At 53.1% G+C, this 6,640-nt stretch overlaps 1 protein-coding gene across 1 annotated transcript in view; it reads right to left on the reverse strand.

Annotated features, from left to right (window-relative positions):
• The window catches only part of COMT (catechol-O-methyltransferase), a 28,969-nt gene extending 27,339 nt beyond the window's left edge, over positions 1-1,630 (reverse strand). Inside the window, exon 1 of the mRNA XM_006150400.3 lies at positions 1,518-1,630. The gene's annotated coding sequence lies outside the window, so the exon portion shown is untranslated. The remainder of the gene's footprint in view (positions 1-1,517) is intronic.
• Between the last annotated feature and the right edge of the window lie 5,010 nt (positions 1,631-6,640).

A 6,640-nucleotide genomic window follows, 5' to 3' on the forward strand; every position in this document is an offset into this window, starting at 1 on the left:
CTTTCTATCTCTATGTCTCTCTCTGTCTTTCTGGCGAGCACATGTGCCCTATAGCAAAAAAAACCCAAAACAAACGAACAAAAAAAACTTTCCAAAAAATAAGCGCATTCTCTCCCATCGCAGAATCTGCCCACCCTCAGCCCTCCCTTGCCACGGCCATGGCGTATGCATCCCGTAGTCTGCAGGGCCGGCCACATCCGCTCCTACACGGATGGCACGCAGAGCCCGGCGAGAGGCAGCCCTCCTCCCCAAACCAGCCACAGTAAGACCGTAGCCCCCCACCTCCACCCCAAGGGAACATCCCCAGCAACACTTCCTTACTCTAAGTCCCTTCTGGAGTATTCTCCCTGCAAGACGCACCCCCAAGCCATGACCTCCAGCAACTCTCAACAACTGAGGGTCATCCAGATGCTTGACAGCTGGATGGAGCACCTGCCACCCTCAGGCCAAGGTGGGGGACAGGCAGGGGTGCCCAGGATGGAAGGGGTTTTTTTTTTTTTTTTTTGGACAGGTTTCTGCTATAGGGAGCGTGAGCTCACCAGACAGACACAAAGAAACAGAGAGACAGAAATCACCCCCTATGGGGATGGCCATGCTGCAATCCCTTCTCCTACTCCATTCTCCTCTCGGGATCTTGGGCACACACGCACACACGCCCGGCGTGAGTTTAAGCCACTGGGTCCAGGACTCAAAGTGTAGTCGGCTACATGGGAGTCCAGCGACATAGCCATTACGCCAACTGCTGGTCCCAGGATGGCAGTTCTGTGACCCTCTGTGGTAGATGTGCCTCGTCACACCCGGAGGACGCACAGAACTTCGCCGAGGCCTGCCCCACCCTCTGCCCGTGAGACAGGCACGGAGTCACAGGTGCGATAGCAGACAGGACAGAGGGTGGGGAGGAGACGGAGGCATGTGTGTTTAAACGCAGAAGTTGCTTGAGTTTAAAGTTGCAGCCTGCGTGAACACCAGAGGCGTCTCGGGGACAGAGGCAGGGCTGGGACTCTAGCAAATTTGGCTGTGACCAGGACAGGTTCTCAGAGCCAGGCTGGGCAGGACTGGGCAGTCACACGAGACACACGTGGAGCTCGTGGACAGGCTGGAGGACACAGGCTGCAGCTGGCCCTGCTCACATCTGCGGCCCCGTGGCCACCGCCCACGGTGCTGCAGGGTGCCAGGCTGCGCCTTGCTCTGAGGCTGCTCCCTGCCTATCCCTCCGACACCCACGGAAGCCCTCACTCCCACTCCAGCCCGCCTAGGCTGCCGCCAGTTGCCGTGGGGCCTGCAGCCTGGGCTTCAGGGTCACAGCCACACCACGGGGCAGGCAGGATGGCTGGGCTCTGGAAAGCAAGAACCTGCAGCTGTATCTGCAGCGCCAAGGCCCGGGGTGGAAGACGGGCCATCTGTCCCATGGTGGCTCTGTGGTTCCCTCTCCTTTGCCCCACAAGGCCAGACCTTGCATAGGGGCCTCCAGTCCCTCTCCCCCTTCGCAGGGGCTCTCCGATCACACCCGATCCTACCTTGGCACCTGCTTCTTGGAGAGCCCCTCAGCAGGGGCTCGGGGCACCAGGAGCAGGTCCACGTCTTGGCTCCAGCAGGGGGCAGGTCTCAGGCCTCGGGTGAATGTGCCCACGAGACGCAAGGCTGTCAGCCGCAACTGAAGACAGGACTTCTCTCCCCGCCTCTGCCCGAGGACAGCACGCTAACTGCCATCAGTCCCAGGAGCAATCCCAGAAGGTCTCACCTGAGCCAACCTGAGCCAACCACTGCCTTTTAGCCTTTTGTAAATTTCCACTCCCTGCCTCCTCCCGCCCCTCCTCCGGCTCCGCACCCGGCTCAAGTTGTAAGGAAGCTGGGCTCCTTTTCCCTACTGCCAGCGGTCACCAACTATGTTTTCTGTCCTTGCCTCTTTAACCCGTGTCTGGCTGTGTTTCTCCAGTATCTGGCACCAGGACGTGGCTCTGGATAGGAGCCACCATCACGCCCTCGGAGGTAACCCTGAGGCCTCTCTGCATGCCCCCCTAGTTAGCTCGCTGGCTGGGTGTCCCAGGGTGAGTGATTCCTGACCCAGAGTCTGGATAAGCACCCCCTGGAGCCAGGGAGGACAAGTTTTGCTTCTCGAAATTCTGAGAATATTCTCCGAGCTGGGTTAGAGTCCCAGGTTTTCTTTTTCCCCAGCACCCCAGGATCCTGAGCACCCACCCATGCGCCCCAAGTGTTTTCGGGCTGACCTGGGCATCCGAACCACCCATGGCACTTGGCTTCCAGCCCTGCAGGGCACTGTGGCTTCTTGTTGTGTCCCAGCGGCTGGGCCCCCAGGCTGCTTCTGAAAGGTTCGTCCTGAAGACTCAGCCCTGACTCCTGGGCTGGAAATTTTTTTTTTTCCTGGCTCCGAGGGAGGCCTCTTTGTTCTATTTATTCCTGCCCCTCCCACGGGACCTTCTGGGCTGACTGAAACGCCCCTGCTCAAACTCCAGGGATGACACAGGGACACTTCCAAAAGCTCATGGGGAAGTAGAACGAACGTGCAGTTTTGGTGCAAAGAGTTTGAAATCCATGCAAGTTTTTCTTAATACAGATTTTCCATAAACTTTTTTTTTTTTTAAAGAAAGGCTTTTTGGCTACAGGGTGTGTGCGTGCCTCCTGAGAGACAGAGGGAGATGGAGAGACAGAAAGCGAGAAATCACCCCCCAGGGGGGACAGCCACACTCCAATCCCTTCTCCTCCATTCTCCTCTCGAATCTTGGGCACGCGCGCCCACACACACTCAGCGTGAGTTTAAGCCACCGGGTCCGGGACTCAAACCATGGTTGACTACGTGGGAGTCCAGTGACGTAAATGTTATGCCATCTGCTGGTCACGTCCATACACTTTTTGAAGACAAAGTGTGTCTGCCACTACCATTTTTTAAAAAGAATTATTACTTTTTGGGGGGGAGAGGTTGTTGCTATAGGGCACGTGCGCTCGCCAGAAAGATAGAGAGAGACAGAGACAGAAAGCGAGAAATCACCCCCCAGGGGAGATGGCCACGCCAGAATCCCTTCTCCTCCATTCTCCTCTCGGGATCTTGGGCACGCACGCACATGTGCCTGGCGTGAGTTTAAGCCACCGGGTCCAGGACTCGAACCAGAGTCGACTACATAGGAGTCCAGCGACATAGCCATTATGCTAGCTGCTGGTCCCGCCCTTCATTTCTTATTCATGTAACTTCACCAATGATAACTGGAAACTTCAGTGGCTTCTTGGGGAAACCTAAGATCTCTCCAAAGTGGCCGCTCTAATAACTGTCCTCCCTTTCACCTCCACTCTCCCTTCCTCCTCTGTCCCCTCCATCCGCCCTTCTCTCCCTCAAATTCGGATCCTCCTCCACTCTCTGTCTACCCAGTGCGTGGCCTCCAGTTCCCACCCCAGCCCTCAACTCCCACTAGAGTCCAGGAACTCTAGGCCCCTGCCACCTGGGCTCTCAAGGACCCACCGAAGCCTCTACCTGAGGCTGAAGAACAAATATTGAGTCGGAAACAGATACTGAGTCCACGCCTCCAAAATGTCAACCATCAGGGCAAAAGAACGTCTTGGAAGGTTCCTCCGTAGCAGGAGTGGGAGGCTTTAGCCTTCATTTGATCGGAGCAGGGGGGCCCTGGCTAGCTCCATCTGCCACCAGAAACACAATTCCGAATCAAATAAGAAATGGGGCCAAAAGCACCCCCAAAACCATCGCTCATATGAACTAGAGAGTTGGGTTTTCTTTTTTGATTTTTCTTTTTTTTTTTTGGAGAGGTTTTTGCTATAGGGCGGGTGCGCTCGCCAGAAAGACAGAGAGACAGAGACAGAGAGACAGAAAGCGAGAAATCAACCCCCCCGGAGGGGTGGCCACGCCGCAATCCCTTCTCCTCCATTCTCCTCTCGGGATCTTGGGCACGCACGCACATGTGCCCGGCGTGAGCTTTAAGCCACCAGGTCCGAGACTCGAACCATGGTCGACTACATGGGAGTCCAGCGACATAGCCATTACGCTAACTGCTGGTCCTGAGAGTTGGATTTTATAAGTTGTGTTTTATAGCACATCTGTCTAAAGTTTCCAATCTTTTTTCTTATTAAAAAAAAAATTATTGAGGCCAGCAGGTTGTTGAGGCAGCTGAACTCCCACATGGCTGACTGAGGTTCTAATCCCGGACCTGGTGGCTTGCTTTCTCACTTTCCTTTTCTCTCTCTGTCTCTCTCTCTCTGGTCAACTTCAAAAAAATAAAATAAAATAATGACAACGAATAAAATTAAATAAGAAATAATTCCTTTAAAAAATAATTATTTACATTGATTTTTCAATAGTATTATTTTAAAATTTACTATAGGGCACATGCACGCACCAGAGAAAGAGACAGAGAGGAAAAGCAAAAGCAAGCTGCCAGGTCTGGGACTCAAACCGCAGTTGACCATGGGAGAGTCCAGCATCTTAACCACACACTACTTGCTGGACACTGCAATCTTTTTTCTAACTTGCAATGTCAGAGTTGTGCTAAGTTAAGCAATAGATATTCATGGACTGTCTAAATAAGTCCTTGATAAAAGACAGTGTTAGGCCCAACCTGTGGAATGGTGGTTAAAGTCACTGGAGCCCACATGCTCAACCCCACAGATCGAGTCCCAGACCCGGTGGTCTGTGAAACACACTGCTTCAGGGTGCTTGTGTGTCCAAAATTCAGTAAGGAGAGATGGAGGAGAAGGGATTGCGGGGTGACCGTTCCCCACGAGGGGTTGCTTTCTCACTTCCCTCTCTTTCTGGCGAGCACATGCACTCTTTGGCAAAATGAAAAAGAAGTGCTAAGGCCCAGCAGGTGGCGTGGAGGTGAAAGCGGCTAGGTTCCACATGGATGATTCCATGGTTCGAGTCCCAGATCCAGCAGCTTGAAAAATCACATGTGTGGGGGTGGAGGCAGCAGTTGGTGTGGTTGGTTAAGGCACTGGGCTCCCACACTGACTAGTCACATTCCAAGTGCTGGACCTGGCGGCTTGCTTTCTCACTTTCCCTATCTCTCTCTCTCTCCCCTTAAAACTGAGCTTTACCATGCTGGGTGTGGGTGATGAGGCCCTGCGGAGGGAGCTCACGTGAGTTCACAAGTGCTCACTATCACAAATAAAATAAATACACTTTTTTAAAAAAATTAGTCTTGGGACCAGCAGTTAGCATAATGGCTATGTCGCTGAACTCCCACGTAATTGACGGTGGTTGGAATCCCAGACCCGGTGGCTTAAACTCACGCTGGGTGTGTGTGTGTGTGTGTGCGTGCCCAAGATCCCGAGAGGAGAATGGAGGAGAAGGGATTGCGGTGTGGCCATCCCCTCTGGAGCGTGATTTCTTGCTTTCTGTCTCTCTGTCTCTCTCTGTCTGGCGAGCGCACATGCCCTATAGCAAAAACCTCTCAAAAAAAAATAATAATAAAATAAAATCCTGGGCTCAGCAGGTGGCGTGGTGGTTAAGGTTTGAATCTCGAACCCGGAGACGCCAGGCGCATGTGCGTGCGTGCCCAAAATCCCGACAGGAGAATGGGGGAGAAGGATTGCTTCATGGCCATCGTCCATTTCTCTCAAGAGAGCACACGCGCCCTATGGGAAAAAAGAAAAACAAATAAATAACGTTTCTTGGATTACAGGTATTAAAATTTCCTTTGTGAGAGAGAGAGAGATCGGTGCCTTGACAGGGTCTTGCCGCACTGCGATCCCTTCCCAGCCTCCCTGCCAGCCAGGATCAAGGCTGATGTGGGCACATCTGGCATGCTTGGGTTGGTCCAGGGTCCAGACCTGGGCCTTCCACATGGTTCCAGCACTGCCCAGCAGTGGCCTGCTGCCTGTGCTCCATGACAGATGTAGTCTGTCTTTCTTTTTCTTCCTCTTTCTTTCTTTCTTTCTTTCTTTCTTTCTTTCTTTCTTTCTTTCTTTCTTTCTTTCTTTCTTTCTTTCCTTCCTCCCTCCCTCCCTTCCTCCTTCCCTTTCTTTTTCTTTCCTTCTTTCTTCCTTCCTTTCTTTCTTTCTTTTGTTAATTTTGCCAGAGGCTGTGTGTGCTGTCGTTAATTTTGCCAGAGGCTATGTGTGCTGTCTGCAGAGAGGCAGAGGGAGGGAGGGAGAGTGAGAAAGCACCCCCCACAGGGCACGGTCACACACGATCCCCTCTCCCCTTGCATCCCTCTCCTTTTGGGATTTTGGGCATGCACACACACATGCCTGGCATGTTTTTCAAGTCACAGGTTCTGGGCCTCCAACCCCACAGTCACGTGGGCTCCAGCCACCTTTCTTACCACACTGTGGGCTGGCCCCTGGTCTACTTCCAATAAAGGGCTGGAAAAGAGTTTTCCTGGGGCCAGCAGGTGGGGTGGTGGTGAAGGCAGCTGCATTCCCACATGGACGATTAATGAACATAAGGAGGGACCAGCAATTGGCGGAATGGCTACATCGCTGGACTCCCATCTAGTCGACTGCGGGTCGAGTCCCAGATCTGGTGGCTTGAAAAAACACACAGCATGTGCGTGCATGCCCAAAATCCTGAGAGGAGAATGGAGGAGAAGGAATTGCAGCATAGTCACCCCCCCTGGGGGTGATTTCTCACTTTCTCTCTCTCTCTAACTCTCCTTTCTGATGAGAGCGTATGCAC

Source organism: Tupaia chinensis, unplaced genomic scaffold, assembly GCF_000334495.1.
Source record: "Tupaia chinensis unplaced genomic scaffold, TupChi_1.0 Scaffold000287_1, whole genome shotgun sequence".
Lineage (NCBI taxonomy): Eukaryota > Metazoa > Chordata > Mammalia > Scandentia > Tupaiidae > Tupaia > Tupaia belangeri.